General features: G+C 38.6%; 1 long non-coding RNA gene and 1 pseudogene across 1 annotated transcript in view; both read left to right on the forward strand.

Annotated features, from left to right (window-relative positions):
* Positions 1 to 975, forward strand: part of LOC142865893 (uncharacterized) — a 67,756-nt gene extending 66,781 nt beyond the window's left edge. The window contains exon 4 of the long non-coding RNA XR_012915987.1: positions 832 to 975. This is a non-coding gene — a long non-coding RNA (uncharacterized LOC142865893). The remainder of the gene's footprint in view (positions 1 to 831) is intronic.
* Positions 976 to 17,160: 16,185 nt separating this feature from the next.
* On the forward strand, positions 17,161 to 18,611 carry LOC105884204 (small ribosomal subunit protein uS2-like; annotated as a pseudogene).
* The last annotated feature ends 2,870 nt before the right edge of the window (positions 18,612 to 21,481 follow it).

Consider the following 21,481-nt stretch of genomic DNA (forward strand, 5'->3'; position numbering starts at 1 on the left):
ATCCAACTATATCAATATCACTTTAAACAGCAATAGTCTGTATATACCAATTAAAAGACAGAGACTCTCAAAGTGGACCAAAAAACAAAAAACAACCCAACTATATGTTGTCTACAAAAAAAAAAACCTCATTAAATATAAAGACACAAATAGATTAAAATTAAAGGGATGGAGAAAAATATATCATGTTAACAATAATCAAAAGAAAGCCAGAGTAGCTATATTAATTTCAGACAAAGTGGACTTCAGAGCAAAAACAAATGATCAAGGATAAAGAGAATTTTTCTTAACAATAAGGGGTTAATTCTCCAAGAAGACACAAGAATTCTTGAGGTACATGTGCCTAACAACAGAGTATTGAAATCCATGAGGCAAAAAATAATAGAATTGAAAACAGAAATGGATGAGTGCACTATTATAGTTGGAGACTTCAACACCTTTCTATCAGTAATAAAAAGATCCATTAGGCAGAAAATCAGTAAGGACATAATTGAACCCAACACCACTATTAATCAACTGGATCTAATTGGCATTTATAGAACACTTCATCCAATAACAACAGAATACACATCCTACTCAAGCTCACATGGAATATTCATCAAGATATACCATATTCTGGGTAATAAATCATAATGAACAAATTTAAAAGACTAGAAAGCATACAAAATATGCTTTCAGATTATAGTGCAATTAAACTAGAAATTAATACAGAAAAATAGCGAGAAAGTGTTCATTTCTTTAACCAACTACAAGTCAGAGTCTTTAAACCTACCTATAACCTCTAAGTTTTTATAATGGTCCTATGACAAGTATGAATTTTCTATTTTAAAGATGAGAAAGCTGAATATCAGGAGAGAGAAGAAACTTGGCAGTGGTCACGCAGTCAGCAAGTGGCGGAGCTGGTATTCAAATCCAGGGACTTCCACTCAGATTTCCAGTGTTTTCCTCCCAAATTGCTTCTTGCCTGTGAGTAGTATCCAGTCTTGTTTATTTAAAAGGTCTCTAAAGACAGGAAGAGGGAAATATGTGCTCCTCTAGAATCTCAAGTGAAGTGTTCAGTAGGAACTAAGGAAGTCATAGTTCTTTCATGATCAAAGGTAGAGGGTCATTATGGGGGGCTTCACAGAGTAGGTGGCATTTGAGTGGAGCCTCACCAGATGAATAGGATTTTGATAGTCAGGGAGAGATGTATATAGGTATTGCAAGACGGATCAATGGCACAGTGGTGAGAATGTGCCCAGTACGTTTGTGGTACAGCTGAAAGACTATTCAATGTGGCACAGGTGTTTGGAGAGATAGTGTGGGAAATTAGTGGGGAAGGGTTGAGTTCTTGAGGAAGAGCCATGAACCTTGTGCCAGGGAATCTGGATGTTCCCATACAGATCAATGGTTCCCAAGCCTGGCTAAGCATCAGAACCACCTGAGAGCAGACAGTGGGGGTGGGTTTTGCTTGTTTTGTCTTTCATTTAGTGTGTGGAGTGGGGAAGGAAAGCCAGTTTCACAGTATATAGTGACTTGTATGAATATATATCTATATTACTTCCCCTTGATGGATATTTAAGATATCACTTCATGTTATAGCTATATTAATATACATGTATGGGCTGGGTGCAATGGCTCACGCCTATAATCCTAGTACTCTGGGAGACTGAGGCAGGCAGATTGCTTGAAGTTAGGAGTTCGAAACCAGCCTGAGCAAGAGTGAGACCCCGTCTCTACTACAAATAGAAAGAAATTAATTGGCCAACTAATACATATAGAAAAAATTAGCCGGGCATAGTAGCACATGCCTGTAGTCCCAGGTACTAGGGAGGCTGAGGCAGGAGGATCACTTAAGCCCAGGAGTTTGAGGTTGCCGTGAGCTAGGCTGATGCCACAGCACTCACTCTAGCCTGGGCAACAAAGCAAGACTCTGTCTCAAATAATAATAATAATAATAATATACATGTATGTATGTATAATGAGTTTCCAGGTGTTATGTGTCTAAGCATGAAACATCTGAATGTTAGGATATGTATAGGCTCTACTGGAAATTGTGAAATTGTACCCTCAAACTGGTTGTACCTTTTTAAACTTACCACTAGCAGTGGGCGAAAATTCTCATTTATACATCACACTCCTAACAAAAATAAAAACAAACAAAATCCTTGGTATTTAGTGAAGTTAAAAATAAGTCTTCCTAATTGATGACTTTGAAATGTAACTTTTTGTTGTTTACATAACCATTTCCCTGATTACTGGTGCAATTGACCACCTTTTGTGATGTTTATTGATATTTATGCATTAAGGATATCAAACCTTCACTTGTTTATGGTTTCACTCTTTCAGCATGCCCTACCTGGGCAAATATTGTGTGCCAGGCATTTCCAGCCAAAATTATCAGAGAAGGAGGTGGGCTTTGAGCTGAATCTTACAGGACTAGGATTATGAGAGGCGGTAGAATGCATATACGGACATTCTTGGCTGTGCAAAGGCATGGATGTGAGAATTTACACTGTGTGCTCGGGGTATAGCCAGAAGACAGTCTGGCATGGCTGTAGTGCAGCCTATATAAACAGATGGGGTAGTTGATGAGGAACTATGACTCACTTTGCAGTGTTCAAAAACTACCAAGTGGCAATCTTTATCCTTATGAAAACAGAGCAGAAAGGGAACTTGGCAATTACTTAGTCCAACAGCTTCAGTTTGCAGATAAGGTAATGAGGCCTGAGAGAAAAAAGTCATGCATGACCACCAAGCATATATTGGGCACCTAATGGGATTGTAACAGTAGAAGGGACGCTTAGCATGACTAACTCTATTTTGTTTCTGACCCCCTGTCAGAAGCAAATATCCTAATATTTGCTAACCTAATATCCTTTAGGTTAAAAGCTGCTTAGCTCTGCATGTAGGCTGGCTAATTTAAGGAAGAATTTAGTTTGAAGTTCAACCCTAAAAGAAAGATGATAAACAGTCCCAAAACTAACTCCCAGGGAGATAAGGAAAGTATGCACACAACTAACAAAGTTATGTTAAAGATTTACAGGAACATCATGACCTGACCTACATCCTCCAAAGTTAACTGACCAAGAAGTTTCACAATCTCCTTGGACTCTTGCTGACATTCCGTTGTCTGCAGTTGTTGGTCACTTCTGGCAGCTCCCCCTCTCCTCTTCCCCCTTCCCTTAACCTAAAAAGAAGCCTAAAGTTCATGCTAACTTAAAATGGTTCTTTAGGACATTAGTCTGCCATCTTCTCAATTTGCTGCCTTCCCAAATAAAAGTTGCTTTCCTTGCCTCAAAACCTCATCTCTCGACTTATTGTCTGTGGCGTGGTGAGTGGTATGAACTTGGACTCAGTTATAGGCATGTAACTCTATAACTGAGGCATGTAACTGAGGCATGTAAACTCTAATCCACGTCTTCATCCCTGATTTCTCACATGAATTCCAATCCTCTGTATCTACTAGAAATCTTCAATTGAGGGAAGATAAATACTAGTACAGATCCCCTGCTAACCTGCCAGCATGGATCCCCTACCCAGAAAGCACAAAATCATCCATTTCTCATCCCTACAAGGCCACCATCTAAAAGTCAGGTCCCAGTGGGGGAGTGGTAAGACCAAAGTCACTGGAGTCAGATAACCCTTGGTGAGAATATCTCTTCAGCTTTTTATTAACCATGGACCCCTGTGAATATTTAACTGCTCTGACCTTCAGTGTTCCTCATTTTTAAAGCACCAGTGTTGGGAACCTAGTGGTGCATTTAAGAGATTCTAGTTCTCTTTCTACCTTGCCTTTCCTACCCTGTGAAAAAGGTGTCCTGGACATGAACTTTTGAAAAGCTCAACTTTTCAGTTGAAAGCTTGAAAGTTTTTCAAGTTTTTACCAAAAGGAATACTCGAAAGTGTAACAGCATAAAGTGATATGTATACACATTCATTACATGTCCACGTGCATTTCTGTAGGCCAATTTGTTGTGGTAGGATCAGCTGCCTCATGGAGTCCCAGAGGAAGAATGCCATTACATCATTTCCATTTAATTGAATGCTCCCCTCCCCCTGACCAGAGTCTAGGATAAGGGAAGAAAATTTCCCTTTCTCCTTCTATTTCACAAACTTCCGATTGTCTTATTTTGACTTTTAGACTAACATCGGAGAATTTTGTGAGCTTCAAGCCTGAGGCACAGAAGCTGATAAGGGAGTACAGGGTGTGATTTTGAGTTGGCTGGATAAGTAGTTGAAGTGAGTCAGAAAGTTTTATCACCAAGACACATTGAGGAGGTCATTTCCCTTCCACCAGCCTCATTCATTAAACAGAATAAAAATAGTGAGTCTTCCCAACCACTCAGGAATAGGACACTCAGGAATTTAGTACATCAGCCCTCAGAATACGAGGACAAAATTGTCATCATAATTTTACCTTCTTGGGGCAAACTACTCATTTGATGTTTTATGTATTAAGTCACTTTATGAATAATTCATAGAAGTAAAAATAAAGGCATAATGAAGGACAACTAAATCAGAAAATTTAGCAAGAGCTTAAAGGTATCAAACTCAAATTTTTTTTTTGTTTTTTTTGTTTTGTTTTTTTTTGAGACAGAGTCTCACTTTGTTGCCCAGGCTAGAGTGAGTGCCGTGGCATCAGCCTAGCTCACAGCAACCTCAAACTCCTGGGCTCAAGCAATCCTTCTGCCTCAGCCTCCCAAGTGGCTGGGACTACAGGCATGCGCCACCATGCCTGGCTAATTTTTTCTATATATATTAGTTGGCCAATTAATTTCTTTCTATTTATAGTAGAGACGGGGTCTCGCTCTTGCTCAGGCTGGTTTCGAACTCCTGACCTCGAGCAATCTGCCCGCCTCGGCCTCCCAGAGAGCTAGGATTACAGGCGTGAGCCACCGCGCCCGGCCGAAACTCAAATTTTATTCCCAATTGTTCTGGTTTTGATGGTATATATACACAAAATTGACATCATTTGTTGATTGCAACTTACTCCTCAACTGTCATCGCTGAACCTAGAATACATCCATCTTGTAAATACTGATTCCTCACTTATACCCTAAATAAATTCTATCTTAGTACTTCTACTTATTTTTGTACTTATCAAAATGGAAAACTTTTCAAAACTTTGACATCCTAAAGTTTTGTTGAAGGGAGTATAGCCATCTTCTTTGCTCCATAATTATAAAACATTTTCATTTTAAAATTGATGAACACCAATTAGAATGACCGACCAGTCCAATGACTTTTTTCATTTCTATATGATCTATTTCCCTCTAATTGCCTTACTTCATTCAGCATTTGTCCACTTAGAAGCCTTATTGTTTAAACACTGGATATATATTAAATATCCATTATGATAAAAGATGACAGAAAATTGTCCCATGTCCTTTGAGTAAAAACAGGATGTTCCTAGTTCTCATCACAATATATTGTATGGCAAGCAATCAACTGGGTGAGAATGTCATTTACTGTTTTGGTCCTTAAAGTACATTGTTCATTCATTCATTGATTTTGAGTTTGAGAAAATTCATCTAGAATATCATCATTTGAAGACTTATAATCTGAAACATCAATTTCACCATGAATAACAGAGTCTAGAGTAATGCTGTCACTGTACTTTCATCTTTTGTTCCATCTAATAACTGTAAAAATATCTTCCTCTGTCAATTTTCTTCTCTTTGCCAGTATGGGAAATTTTTTGTTAAATTCTCACTTGTGTTCATTGAAAGCTGAATTTAAAAATGCGAAGATGGTGTGTCTATATTTCTTTTATACTGTTGTGAAAAAGAAGTTGTGTAATACATTGGACAGTGTAGTAAAAACTAAATGATAATGTGATATTTATTACTTATTTCTGTATTGCATTTTTTTTTCTAGATAGGGTATTGCTCTTCTGCCCAGGCTGGAGTGTAGTGGCATGATCATAGTTCACTGTAGCCTCGAACTCCTGGGCTCAGGCAATCCTCCTGCCTCAGCCTCCTGAAAACCTGAGGCTACAGGTGCATACCACCATGCCTGGCTAATTTTTAAATTTTTTGTAGCGACACCTCTCGCTATGTTGCCAGGCTGGTCTCAAACTCCTGGCCTCAAGAAATCCTTCCACCTTGGCCTCCCAAAGTGGATAATTCTTAATGTAAGTTATTCCATCATTATTATGTTTTAATCCTTTTAGTATATCTGGGAATAATTAACCAATAATGAGATAATTCTTGGGATGATGAATAGAAAAATATTTCAAGATATAGGAATATTTCAAGATATAGAAAAACATTTCAAGAATATTCAAGATAAATATTTCAAGATATAGGAAAAGTAAGACTAATAAGATACCATATGTTAATTTTACAAAAGGGCCAAATTGTCTCATGTGGTACACACAAGATACAATATGGTTTATTATATTTAAAAAATTAGAGATGAGTTTTCTCCTTGTTCATTTAAAGACTTCTAAGAAAGAGTAGAAATCATAAAATAACATTCCTTACAAATAGAAATGCTCAAATAAAAGCTCAAAACACAAAAATTGGGTTCAATGGACCCTGATACTTTACCAAGAATTAAATGAAATTCCTTCTGGAAAAGCAATTTGAAGTCTTAGATGAATATTGTGCTTCCCAGTAATTATACTAGCAGTCAAACTAGATATCACAGAACTCTGAATGATAGGTTAAGGCTATAGAAACAATTTCCCCAAAATGTCATTCTAAAAGTATGTATTGTTTTAAGCATGAGCCACAGGCCACCTTTATTAGAATCACCTGGGGTTTTATTAAAATTGCAGCTTCTGAGACTTTACCCCGGAACCTGCTGAATGCTATCCCTGGGGTTTGAGGCTTGGGATTCTGCATTTCAAACAGTTTTCCTCATAGATTCTGACAGTTTGAGAACTGCTGAACAGATGATGTCCCAGATTTTTAAAAAAAATTGTATGCAATGATCACTGGTTCCAATGTCAACTGGTTTTGACACTCAGCTTTAAGTACCTGTTTCTGCTCTGGTGTATGTAGTAGATAACAATCCATTCATCCAACACTTGTTTACCGAGTGCCACTCTTTGCAGGTTGTCCGGAAAAAGCCTCTCCCCTCACAGGGCTTACTTGTTCTTTTGGACACATATAAAATAAACAATAACCAATGTAATTTCAGTGGATGAAGAGTGCCATGAAGTAAATAAAACAGGAAATGGGATAGAAAATAACATTTTCGAGAGGGCAGTCAGGGATTTTCAGGGCCACCCAGTTTAACAACTCCAAAGATCATCACTTACTTAGACTATGAGATACATGATGATCCCTGGAGTTGTGCCCCTCGAGAATGCCACGATATGGATGTGACTTTTGAGCTGAGACCTGGATGACAAGAAAGAGATGTGTGGGTGAAAATCACTTGATATTAGACTAGGCAACAGCACACCCTGAAGTGGGGATGATCATGACTTGTTTCAGAAAAATACAAAAGTCAGTGTGGCTGAAGAATGGTAGAAAAGTGGGGACAGCTATAATAGATGAGGTAGAAGGGAAACTATTGCAGGACACAAAGCAGTACTCTACGCCAGCTGGCAATCTGAACACATTTCCATAGCATATTTTCTCAATACCTAAGACCACTGTGGCACAACATCTATTCTCTCCTCTTCACAAACCTTCAACACCCCATCACACCTCAACATTCTCAGCTGCTCTTCGGCTTCTTGTTTCTTTGGGAAAGTATTATAGATGCTATCACAGAAAAGATAGTCTATGTGTTCCCACCACCAAACCTACCAACTTACCTTCATCAGCACCTATGCCCTCTACTTTCCTTCCTGTGACAAATCTTCCTGACTATGGCAACCCATTCTAGTTGCAATGGATTCCCCACTCCAGGACTCTGATTGTGCAACTATCACCCCTCCCTTGATCCAGCAATGCTCCTCTTTCTACTACATGAATGAACATGTGCATGAATGAACAAACTGACTCGGGAAAAATCTGAGAATTAGGAGGGGGATATGAGAGGGAGGTGTTAGTGTGATTCTCAGATGTTTGTTTCATCTGATCATCTGTGTGATAGGTAGTGATGTTAACTGGAATGGGCAACACATAATGGATTCTTTTTGGAGAAAACATGATTGGTCATCTTGATTCCCAATGCATTTGTGTACTTGAGTGGACATGTTAAGAATGCCACAAGATATTTAGATCAGAGATTGAGCTGGAGAAGGAAATCTAGGAATCACAGGTGGGTAGATGGCAATTGAATACTCAGGTGTAAATGAGATGGCTGTCTAAGCAGAGGGGATAGGCACGAGAGGGGAAGGTGGCCAAAAATGGGGCACTAAGTCACTCCCAATATAGGAACTTCAAGCATCCTCAGTGAGCACATGGCAGGGCCCAGAATTAACAGCCAGGCTGTATGCTTCCTGATTCAGCTGTGCTCTTTCCTCTACAGGATGATATCCAGGGATGAACCTCTTCAAAGGAGGTCCAGCCTTGGGTCTCATAGCCCAAAATAGAATTCTGTGGAGTAACAGCTTATGGGTTCTACCCACTCTAGATAAGCAAGCCTCCCACTTTGCTAGTTATACTCCATGTTTGTAATGGTGCTATAGTTTGGATAATGTCTGGATTTTCACCTTCCAAATCTCATGTTGAAATTTGATCTTCAATGTTGGAGGTGGAGCCTAATGGGAGGTGTTTTGTTCATGGGGGTGCACACCTAATGAATGGCTTGGTGCCATTTTCATGGTAGTGAATAAGTTCTTGCTCTATTAGTTCCCTTGAGAGCTGGTGGTTTGAAAAAGCCTGGCACCTCTCTTGCTTCCTCTTTCACTTCCTCTCTTGTCATATGATCTCTATATGCTGGCTCCCCGTCCCCTTCCTCCATGAGTGAAAGCAGTCTGAGGCTCTCACCAGATGCAAGTGTTGGTGCCATGCTTCTTGTGCAGACTGCAGAACGGTGAGCCAAGTAAACCTCTTTTCTTTATAAATTACCCAGCCTCAGGTATTCCTTTACAGAAACACAAGTGGAATAAGACAAATGGTCTGTTTTTGTCAGCATATACTCTAGAAGGATCTAAGCCCCTTAAACACCTGGGCACTAATTTGTTCATCACTATGTTTTCTTTAGCCCAGGGCAGATGGATTCATCCTAAATGTCCATCAATAGAGAGTCTGGTTGAATACATGAGAGTACATAGATATGTCAGAACACCATTCAGCCATTTAAGAGAAAGGTGTAATTTTTTTTTTTTTTTTTTGAGACAAAGTCTCACTCTGTTGCCTGAGCTGGAGTGCCGTGGTGTTAGTGTAGCTCACAGCAACCTCAAACTCCTGGACTCGGCCGGGCGCGGTGGCTCACGCCTGTAATCCTAGCTCTCTGGGAGGCCGAGGCGGGCGGATTGCTAGAGGTCAGGAGTTCAAAACCAGCCTGAGCAAGAGTGAGACCCCGTCTCTACTATAAATAGAAAGAAATTAATTGGCCAACTGATATATATATATAAAATTAGCCGGGCATGGTGGCACATGCCTGTAGTCCCAGCTACTTGGGAGGCTGAGGCAGAAGGATCGCTCGAGCCCAGGAGTCTGAGGTTGCTGTGAGCTAGGCTGACGCCATGGCACTCACTCTAGCCTGGACAACAAAGCGAGACTCTGTCTAAAAAAAAAAAAAAAAAAAAACTCCTGGACTCAATATGTTAGTGGTCCTCCTGCCTCAGCCTCCCCAGTAGCTGGGACTACAGGGGCACACCACCATGCTTGATTAATTTTTTCTATTTTTAGTTGCCTAGCTAATTTTTTCTCTTTTTTTTTGAGACAGAGTTTCACTTTGTTGCCCAGGCTAGAGTGAGTGCCATGGCATCAGCCTAGCTCACAGCAACCCAAACTCCTGGGCTCAAGCAATCCTGCTGCCTCAGCCTCCCGAGTATCTGGGACTACAAGCATGTGCCACCATGCCCGGCTAATTTTTTCTATATATGTTAGTTGGCCAATTAATTTCTTTCTATTTATAGTAGAAACGGGGTCTTGCTCTTGCTCAGGCTGGTTTCGAACTCCTGAGCTTGAGCAATCCTCCCGCCTTGGCCTCCCAGAGTGCTAGGATTACAGGCATGCACCACCATGCCCGGCTAATTTTTTCTATATATATATTAGTTGACCAATTAATTTCTTTCTATTTATAGTAGAGATGGGGGTCTCGCTCTTGCTCAGGCTGGTTTCAAACTCCTGACCTCGAGCGATCCGCCCACCTTGGCCTCCCAGAGTGCTAGGATTACAGGCGTGAGCCACCGCGCCCAGCTAAGAAAGGTGTAATTCTATACTTAGTGGTTTGGAATTAGATCTTAGATATATTATTATGTAAAACAAATGCAAAGGGCAGAACAACATATGTGTTGTTTCCTGTCTGTGTTTTCTAATTCTGTCGCTATGGAAAATGTACTAATTAGGCAGAGCAGAATTATTCCAGCACTGGTTTCCAACCATGTGGGTGAGTAATTCTTGGTGTTTCATCAGTTGAGCCTCCAAATTGCTATATGCCCAAACAAAACCACATGGAACAGAAAAATTGCTCTGCTGAGCCCAGTCAACCCACAGGATCATGAGAGAGATTAATGTTTGGTATTGTTTAAGCTACACCAAATATTGTTGTGGTTTGTTACATGGCAGTAGATAACTGAAACTCCCTAGTTTAATGTTGACACATTAGGCATTCTGTTCAACAGCTGAGCTCCCAGCATCCATTGCCAAGAGACCCAGTCCATTCAAGTCTTCAGATACATGCAGCTCCAGCTGACGTCTAACCACAACTTCATAAGGAATACCATGGGATAAGCATCCAGCTAAGCCCAGCCAGCCCACAAAACTATAAAAGATGATGATGGTGATGATGATAACAACAATATAGATAATAATAATATTGCTGTTTTAGGCTACTAATTTTGGGCATTGTTTGATATGCAGCAATAGACAACCAGAACGATGTAGGAGTAAAACAAATTAGTGTGTAGACTTAAAAGAGTTTTACTATTCATATACCAAAAACATATGTATCGTATATTTATGAATATATTTAGTAGAATCACATGATGTATACCAATTTGAAACTTATGTTCCACTTAAAAATAAGTATTGGCTATAGTTTTTTCTCATTAATAATACAGCCACTTCATTCCTTGAAATGTATGAAGACTATTCCAGTGAATTTTGAAGTAATCACATAATGTGGATAGAGCTGAATTTGCCTTCTTTTCCATTCACCCCATCCTCTTCCTAGATAACTAAACTCCTAAATTGTTCTTTTTCTCTTTTTTTCCCCCAGAAGCAGAGGTTCTACACATTCCTAAGTTGATGTGTATCTTTCCACATATGTTTCTGCACTTTTTCTAGATATGTATATATACATTAAAACATATATAGAATTAATTTTGGACATGCAAACATTTTGACATTTTCAATTTGCTTTTCTCAAGTAATATTATGTTTAAGATATTCACTCATATTGCTATATGGAGATGTAGGTCATTCATTTTAATTGCACATAATATCCTGTTGTATGAATGCACTGTAATTTTTTATTTCCCTGTTAATGGACTTTTTTTTTTTTTTTTTTTTACTTTTTTACCCAGTGTCACAGTGAACAGACATGTTTGTGCATTGCTCTTTTCCTCCTTGTGCCAGCAAATATTTTGGTATTTTACCAATTCCATCTGACCAGGAAAGTTTCCCAAATCTGCTCTTACCTAACAGTCAGCCAAGTTGTGTGCTATAAACACCCAGAATCCCAGGCCTATATCCTCAAGTCTCTAGGTCAGCAAGCCAGTGAAGGGATACCAAAATTTGTGTTTTTTCAGTAGTCCTTCTAGAAAAATTGTGACCATTTAGATTCTCACATGCATTGTATCACAGTGCCTGTTTTCCTACACTCTCACCAACTGTTATCATTTTTTAAATGCAATATGATAAACATGTGCATGTGCGTAATAAAGTAGGGAATGATTTTATAGAATCCAATGTACCCATGACCCAGATTTAGCACCACTGGTATTTAGCATTCTTTCTTTGCAGTCCTAATACTATCTCCATCAGAACCATGTTTTAGGACAAGTGATATGCTGTGGATGAACAGAGCACAGGGTGGTGTGATGGTTAATTTTATCTGTCAACTTGACTGGGCCACAGGGTGTCCAGATATTTGCTTAAACATTATAGATTTGTCTGTGAGGGTGTTTCTGGATGAATTTTTTTTTCTTTTGAGACAGAGTCTTGCTTTGTTGCCCAGGCTAGAGTGAGTGCCGTGGCGTCAGCCTAGCTCACAGCAACCTCAAACTCCTGGGCTCAAGCAATCCTCCTGCCTCAACCTCCCGAGTAGCTGGGACCATAGGCATGCGCCACTATACCCAGCTAATTTTTTCTATATACATTAGTTGGCCAATTAGTTTCTTTCTATTTATAGTAGAGATGGGGTCTCACTCTTGCTCAGGCTGGTCTCGAACTCCTGACCTCGAGCAATCCGCCTGCCTCGGCCTCCCAGAGTGCTAGGATTACAGGCGTGAGCCACCATGCCCGGCAAGGATGAAATTTTTAATATCACAATTAGCAGACCGAGTAAAGCAGATTCCCCTCCCCAATGTGGGTGGGCCTCATCCCATACATTGAAGACCTGAATAGAACAAAGGGATCAGTAAGAAAGAATTCATTCCTTCTGTCTGACTGTTTTTGAGCTGAGACATCAGTTTTATGTTGTCTTTGGACATACACTTGGACTGGAAGCTAAACCAAAGGCTTTCCTGGATTTCTGGCCTTCAGACTCAGACTGGAAATACACCATTGGCTTTCTGGATCTCTAGTTTGCTGACTACAGATCTTGGGACTTCTCAGCCTCCATAATTGTGTGAGCCAATTCCTTATAATAAATCTCTTCTGATATCTCTATCTATATACTTATATCTATATAGATACATATATGTATACAGATATGTATCCTATTGATTCTGTTTCTCCAGAGAACCCCCTAGACTAAAAGAGGACAGTTCCTGCCAGTGGTGGGGTGTAAATGAGATAGACAACAGTCCCTCTAAAGGTCTGATCTGGTCAGGTGGCAAGGATGGGGTGTGGTGGGAAATAAGGTCAGATTATGTTCGGAGATGCCCATTGGGTATTGATATGCTTAAAGTAAATCTAAACAACCCATAGATAAAAACCACTTTTGGTTGACACTGACTTAACATTTCAAAAGTGTTATTTTTGGTCATGAGAATCAGTCCTGTCTTAGAATCTATGCTCTGTTGTGGCGGACAGGTGGCACTTGAGTTGATTGGAGCCCAGTGGCCTGGGCTACACCCCAAGTGCACTAATTTCTCAATGCCCTCTTAAGTCTAACTTATTTGGGGAGACACATAACAAGGATACCATAAACAGAACCTAAATTATGTGTTGGGCCAAAAAAAGTTGCCAGAAACACAGCACTTTACGTTGAAGTTGTAAGAGAAATAACTTGAGATTGGCTCACTCTGATTTATTCTAATTAAGCCAAAGCTTAATTATTTGAGGAGGAAAGTCTTTGAGGCTTGAAGCAGCAGAATATTGTTTGTATATTTGTTGTCTTCCTCTTTGGAAGATTCTAAGATTTCTGTGTGCTGGTAGATTGTGAAAGAGAAGCCAAAGTTTTAGGCTTGTTTTTCTGTGTGTGTGTGTGTATGTGTGTGTGTGTGTGTGTGTGTGTGTGTGTGTGTGTGTGTGTGTGTTTTAATCCAATGGTGCCAAAAAAATATTTGGGGTGTATTTAAGGTATATTTAAAACATCACTCTTAACGAGTTTCCAACAGTCTGGGGCTGTATAAAAGTCAAACTCTTGTACTCAAAGGTGATGATATCATACAGCAGGTGTCGCTCAAGCTCTGTGGCTTTCTCTAGCTTCCTGCAGCCCAAAGGCACAGGACACATAAAGCTCCACACCACACTGGTTGCTTCTGTTGAGTTTCAAGCTCACTTTTGGTGAAAGTCATCTACCTTGTGTTAGCATCTGCCAGGTATCAAAAAGAATAGTATTAATCCAGTGGGGAGAGGGTGGGGCAGGAAGCTACCTACCTCTAGAAGAAATGTTATCATAAATCTAGAACTGATTTCTCCCATGAAAAATGTTTGATTGATCTCAAAAGAGAAACATCAGGCAAATGTATTCATAAATCCAAGTAGTTTTTATCAATCTGGCTTTTCCCCCAAAAAAGAATTATGCATGCCATTGCCATGTTGTTCAGTATTAGGAAAGTATTGGTTAAGCTGATCTCTTAGAAGATTTAATTACAAAGAAATACCTTTGGGTCTCTTTTTCTCTTCAAGAGAAAAGTATTTTACCTCTATTTTGAGTTTCTACAAATAATACCCTTTTAGGCTATTCCAAAGGTCTAGTTGTTGGAAACTTCAAATTTTTGTAGGAAGTGAGAATCCTTTTGACTTCATGATTGTATTTATAACTTTCTAGATCCAGCAGGATTTTCCTCACCATGATGTTGCAATAATCACTGTTTTTTACTGGGCAGTGACTGGTGGAGTATATGTTACTCTTGTCTTTTGTGTTTTAATTTTTTTTCTACCAAAGGTAACATGTTGACCTTTTTTCCCCCTTTACTTGTTTGTTAAATACCTGATAAAGTTGAAAAGCACATTACCAAGATATACTGTCTTTATCCTTCCACCCCTTTAGTTAATTTTTGGTTTGGTTCGAAGAGAGAAGGGTCCTAAGACCACTGTAGTTATTGTAAGCTGGGTTTAAAAATGTCATGGTCAGTCGGGCGTGGTGGCTAATGCCTATAATGCTAGCACTCAGGGAGGCTGAGGCGGGAGGATCATTTGAGCTCAGGAGTTCAAGACCAGCCTGAGCAAGAGCGAGATACCGTCTCTACTAAAAAAAAAAAAAAAAAAAAAAAAAAAAAAAAAAAATAGAAAGAAATTAGCCAGACAACTAAAAATATATATAGAAAAAATTAGCCGGGCATGGTGGCTCGTGCCTTTAGTCTCAGTTACTCAGGAGGCTGAGGCAGGAGGATCGCTTGAGCCCAGGAGTTTGAGGTTGCTGTGAGCTAGACTGACGCCACGGCATTCCAGCCCGGGCAACGGAGCGAGACTCTGTCTCAAAAAAATTAATTAATTAAAAAAAAATGTCATGGTGAAGAAATACCTCAGTGATGTCTATTTTTAAAGCTGATCTTATGAGTTAACAAGCCAGTCCGGTGGGATGCTTTCCATCATCATTTAACCAATAATGGTTCTAAAAGTTTTGGGTACCCACGTGGACTTAGACCTCCTTTTAATGATTGTATTAACTTAGAAGCTCAGATAGTATTTTTCTTAGGCTGTATCTCAGAGCACACTGATTGAATGTTGACGTGTATAGCAAAGTGTTTACTTTCCTTAAATAACAGCTCTGTAATAGTTGTTTGTGTTTCTAGCAGTATGTGTAGTTGTCTTTCTTCAGAGGAAAATTTTTCACGTTACTGGGGTTTTCTTGTTTTTAAGGTCGTTTTCTTGTTTTATTTCTTTTTTCCTAAAATCAATGCAGGTGAGGGTGGGTAAGGGATGTTGGTTTTAACTAGCATGTTAGGTATACTTGGGTAGGTGGGAGGGTTGTTGGTATTTTTTTTTTATGAATCTTGCTTAATATTGTCCCTTAGCTCTCATGCCTGGTCAACCAAAATGATTTAATTTTTTTTTTTTTTTTTGAGACAGAGTCTCACTCTGTTGCCCGGGCTAGAGTGAGTGCCATGGCATCAGTCTAGCTCACAGCAACCTCAAACTCCTGGGCTCAAGCGATCCTCCTACCTCAGCCTCCCGAGTAGCTGGGACTACAGGCATGCACCACCATGCCTGGCTAATTTTTTAAATATATATTTTTCATTGTCCAGCTAATTTCTTTTTGTTTTATTAGTAGAGACGGGGTCTTGCTCTTGCTCAGGCTGGTCTTGAACTCCTGACCTCGAGCGATCCTCCCACCTCGCCCTCCTGGAGTGCTAGGATTACAGGTGTGAGCCACCGCACCCAGCCTTTAATTTTTAATTGTAGAACATATGACTCAGTTTTTTTTAAAAGAAAAGTAAATGCAGAATTTGGGGAGTTAATGTGAGCATGTTGCCTTATGTTAAAATGACTAAGTTAAACACCTCTTATTTTTATTTGTTCAAGGAAGACATGATATAAGGAATATGTGCTACCAGAATACCACCCTTGGCCACAGAAACCATGCTGCAGCCCATCTGGGGTGCTGACTACCGCTTGTTATTTTTTAAATGGGCATTGCCAGGGTAGTATGAACCCCATCAATTCAATGGATGAGTGGAGAAATGAAGATTTTTTTCCCCCAAAACTTTGGGCAAAAGTGGGTTTTTGGTTGGGTCTTTGTTTTTTGGGGGGGGGTTGGCTTTCACTTTAAATCTTAAATGTTAATATTGCAGGCCACAGGCATGACAGGCAATGAGCAGGTGAAGAACCAATGCAAAAGTGTTCAAAAACTCCTATGTTAGCTAACAGGTTCTGAATGTATCTCTGTGGTCCACAGAGAAGGCTGGAGAAGGTAGCAAGGAGATGCTGTATCAGCTACTGTAGCCTTAAAACAAAGTTCATGTCTCTTTAGACTTTAAAATTGTTCCTATGCAGCTTATTTAATTTTTATTTTTTTATTAATTTTTTTAATTTTAGATTTCATTTATTCATTTTTTTTCTAAGTAGGAACTTACTCAGCTTAGTCAAAGCTTATTTTATTTTTGTTTAATCAAATAAACAAGAGGGTTTTTCTGTGGGGAAAAAAAGAATGCCTTTGATAGCTCATCGGTAGACTAGACATGGCTGAGGAAAGAATCAGTGAGCTTGAAAGTATGTCAGTAAATCTTTCTAAACTGAAATTCAAAGAGTAAAAAAGAATGAAACAACAACACCACAAAGAACATCCAAGAACTGTGGGACAAGCTCAAAGACACAAATAGGTTAAAAGTGAAATGATAGGAAAAAATATTCCATGCAAATAGTAGCCAAAAAGAGCTGGGGAGACTATACTATTATCAGGCAAAATACGCTTTAACTCAAAAATTTTTATAAGAGATAAAGACATAGTAGTAACATTCATCGTGTGTCATTCAGGTGGCAGGGGGGCAGAGGGGATGAGTATATTCACACCTAATGGGTGCAGAGTGTACCATCTAGGCCAGGGGTCCTCAAACTTTTTAAACAGGGCCAGTTCACTGTCCCTCAGACCGTTGGAGGGCCAGACTATAGTTTTAAAAAACTATGAACAAATTCCTATGCACACTGCACATATCTTATTTTGAAGTAAAAAAACAAACGGACAAAAACACCCGCATGTGGCCCGTGGGCCGTAGTTTGAGGACGCCTGATCTTGGTGATAGACATACTTGAGGCTCTGACTTGGGTGGGGCAAAGGCAATATATGTAACCTAAACATTTGTACCCTGGTAATATGCTGAAATAAAAAAGAGAGATAAAGACACACATTATATTTTGATAAAAGAGTCAAAATATCAAGAATATATAACAATTGCTTTTCTGCACTACCCAGAGAGAGCTCTGTACAGTGTTGTTCTGGATTCCCAATGTAACTTAAAGGGAAACTTTCATAATGTCTGGAGCCCTTGATGTTCTGCAAATGGAGGAAAATGCCCTTAAACTCCTTGCAGCAGGAACCCACTTAGGGGGCACCAACCTTGACTTCCAAATAGAACAATACATCTACAAAAGGAAAAGTGATGGCATCTACATTATAAATATGAAGAGGATGTGGGATAAGCTTCTGCTGGCAGCTCATAACATTGCCATTGAAAACCCTGCTGATGTCAGTATCATATTCTCCAGGAATACTGGCCAGTGGGCTGTGCTGAAGTTTGCTGCTACCACTGGAGCCACTCCTATTGCTGGCCACTTTACTCCTAGAACCTTCCCTAATGAGATCTAGGCAGCCTTCCAGGAGCCATGTCTCATGGTGGTTACTAAGCCCAGGGCTGACCACCAGCCTCTCACAGAGGCATCTTACAGTAACCTGCCTACCACTGTTCTTTGTAACACAGGTTCTCCTCTGTGCTATGTGGACATTGTCATCCCATGCAACAAAAGGGAGCTCACTCAGTGGGTCTGATGTGGTGGATGCTGGCCAAGGAAGTTCTGCACATGTGTGGCACCACCTCCCATGAACACTCATGGGAGGTCATGCCTGAGTTCTGCTTTTACAGAGATCCTGAAGAGATTGAAAAGGAAGAGCATAGGCTTCTGTTGATAAAGCTGTGACAAAGGAGAAATGTCAGGGTGAATGGATAGCTCTAGCTCTTGAATTCGCTGCTACTCAACCTGAGGTTGTACACTAGTCTGAGGCATGCAAGTGCCCATTGTGTTTATTCAACAGTTCCTTACTGAATAGTGAATGCTCAGCCTGCTTCTGAATACTGGTCTGCAGTTCCCACTGCTCAGGCCACTGAGTGGGTCAGAACAACCACTGAGTGGTCTTAAACTGTCCCTCCATAGGCTCTTAAGAAAAATGAAAATAAAGTTGATCGAATATAAATATTAGTTTCTTAAAAAGTGATATGTAACAATTATAAACATATATGTTCCTAACGACAGATCTCAAAAATACATCAAGCAAAAACTGACCAATTGAAAGGATAGATAGTTCTATTTTCCAGTAATAGTTGGAGATTTCATTTCCCCATGATCAACAATTAATAGGACAACCAGACAGTAGGTCAATAAGGAAAGAGAGTATTTAAACAACACTATAGGCCAACCAGACCTAACATATCTATAGAACCCTCCACCTAACAACAGCAAAATATGCGTTTTTCTCAAGTTCACATAAAACATTCTCTAGGACATACCATATGTTAGATCACAAGATAATCGTTTTTAAGTGATTGAAATAATACTAAGTATCTTCTCCAACCACAATGGGATGAAACTAGAATTCAGTAACAGAAAAAAAACTTGACAATTCACAAATATATAGAAATTAAGCAACATACTCTTAAGCAACGGGTGAAAGAAGAAATTACAAGTGGAATTAGATAATATGTTGACATGAATGAAAACAAAAACATAACAAACCAAAGCATATAGGTTTCAGCAAAAACAGTATTGAGAGGGAAATTTAAAGCTGTAAATGCAGGCTGGGTGTAATGACTTACTTCTGTAATCCCAGCATTTTGGGAGGCAGAGGTGGGAGGATTGCTTGAGGCCAGGAGGGTGAGAACAGCCTGGGCAACATAGCAAGACCCTGTCTCTAAAAAAAAAGCTGTTAATGAAGAAGCATATTAAAAAGAAGAATATAAAATCAATAACCTAACTTTGTACCTTACAACATTTGTCCCCAACCTTTCTGGTATGAGGGACCATTTTCATGTAAGATAATTTTTCCATGGATTGGGGGTAGGGGATGGTTTCAGGATGATTCAAGCATTTATTACATTTATTATACACTCCATTTCTATTATTATTACATTGTAATATATAATGAAATCATTATACAAGTCACCATGGGTTGGGGACTCCTGCCTTACAAAACTAAAAAAAGAAAAGCAAGCTAGATGCAAAACTAGCAGAAGGAAGGAAATGATAAAGATAAGATTAGAGATAAATGAAATAGTGAATAGAAGAACAACAGAAGTGATTAATCAAAAGTAGGTTGTGTGAAAGATCAACATAATTGACAGACCTTTAACTAGACTTACCAGGAAAAAGGAGAAAAGACCCAAATTACCAAAATCAAACAGGAAAATAGGGGTGTTACTATAGACCTTACAGAATTAAAAGGATTACAAAAGAATAGAATGAAATAGACAAATTTTTAGAAACACATAAACTACCAAAACAAACTCAAGAAATAGAACATTTGAACAGATTTTATAACAAGAGATTGAATCAGTAATCAACAACCTCCTAAGAAAGAAAAGCCCTGAACCAGATGTCTTCACTGGAGAATTCTACTAAACATTTTTAAAAGTATTAATATCAATTCTCAAACTCTTTAAAAAATGAAGAGGAGGTTTGGATTCAGGAGTAGGTCTTTAAAAAAATGAAGAGTAGGGAACCCTTCTTAACTCATTCTATGAGACCAGAATTACTGTAATACCAAAGACAGAGTAAAAACACCACAAGGAAAGCAAACTATAGGCCAATACCCCTTATGGATATTGATACGGAAATTCTCAAAAAAATACTAACAAACCAAATCCAGCATCATATTTAGATGTTTAGATATATTAATACATCATGATCAAGTGTGATCTATCCCAAGAATGAAAAGGGTGGTTCAACATACAAAATCAACCAATGTAATATACCACATTAATAGAATAAAAGAAAAAAGATGCCTGATCATCTCAATTGATGCTGAGAAAGCATTTTTTAAAAATCCAACACCCTTTCATGATTTAAACATTAAAAAAATAGGAATAGGAGGGGACTTCCTCAACATGACAGAGGGAATGTATTAAAAAGCACAACTAAGACCATACTCAAATGTAAAAGATGTAAAGCATTCCTTCTAGATGAGAAAAAAGACAAGAATATTCCCCTTTTACCATACCTACTCAACATGGTACTGTAAGTTTTATCCAGAGCAATGAGGAAAGAAAAAGAAATAAATGGCATCCTAATTTGAAAGGAAGAAGGAAAATTGTCTTTATTCATAAGTGACATGATCCTGTATATGGAAAATTCTAAGGAATACACATACGTGCGTGCACATGCCCTCTCACACACACACACATATACACCCACACAGCATTACAGCCAATAAATGAGTCCAGCAAAGTTGCAGGATACAAGATTAGCATACAAAATTCAGTTGTATTTCTATATGCTTCTGGAAAAACCTAACAATGAAATTAAATTAAGAAAACATATCATTTCTAGTAGCATTAGAAAAAAATACTTAGTAATAAATTTATGCAAGAAAATGCAAGACTTGTACACTGAAAACTAAAAAGCATTGCTGAAAGCAATTATATGTAAATAAATGGGGAAAAAAACACGTTCATGGTTTGAAGGACTTAAGATGGCAATACTACCCAAAGTGATCTATAGATTCAATGAAGTGAATATCAATATCCCAGTATCAATATCCCAATATCAATATTCCATTTTTGCAAAATGGAAAAGCTAATATTAAAATTCATATGGAATTTCTAGGTGTCCCAAATAGCCAAACCAATCTTAAAAAAGAAAAATAATGTTGGAAGACTCACACTTTCTTGTTTCAAAACTTACTATTAATACATGTATTCATTTGCTTGTTGGCTGAAAAAAATAAAGCACAATAATAAGAGAAAAATAGATAAATTATAGTTTATCAAAACTAAAAGCTTTCATGTATCAAAGGACATAATCCAGTAAATTTAAAATTTCTTGCCACAAAAAAAAAAAAATTTCTTGCCACAAAAAATTGTGAGTGAGCTATGTTAATTAGCATGATTTAATCATTCCACATTATATTAATATACATATATTAAAATATCACATTGTACCCCATA

The sequence above is a fragment of the Microcebus murinus genome, chromosome X (genome assembly GCF_040939455.1).
Source record: "Microcebus murinus isolate Inina chromosome X, M.murinus_Inina_mat1.0, whole genome shotgun sequence".
Taxonomy (NCBI): domain Eukaryota; kingdom Metazoa; phylum Chordata; class Mammalia; order Primates; family Cheirogaleidae; genus Microcebus; species Microcebus murinus.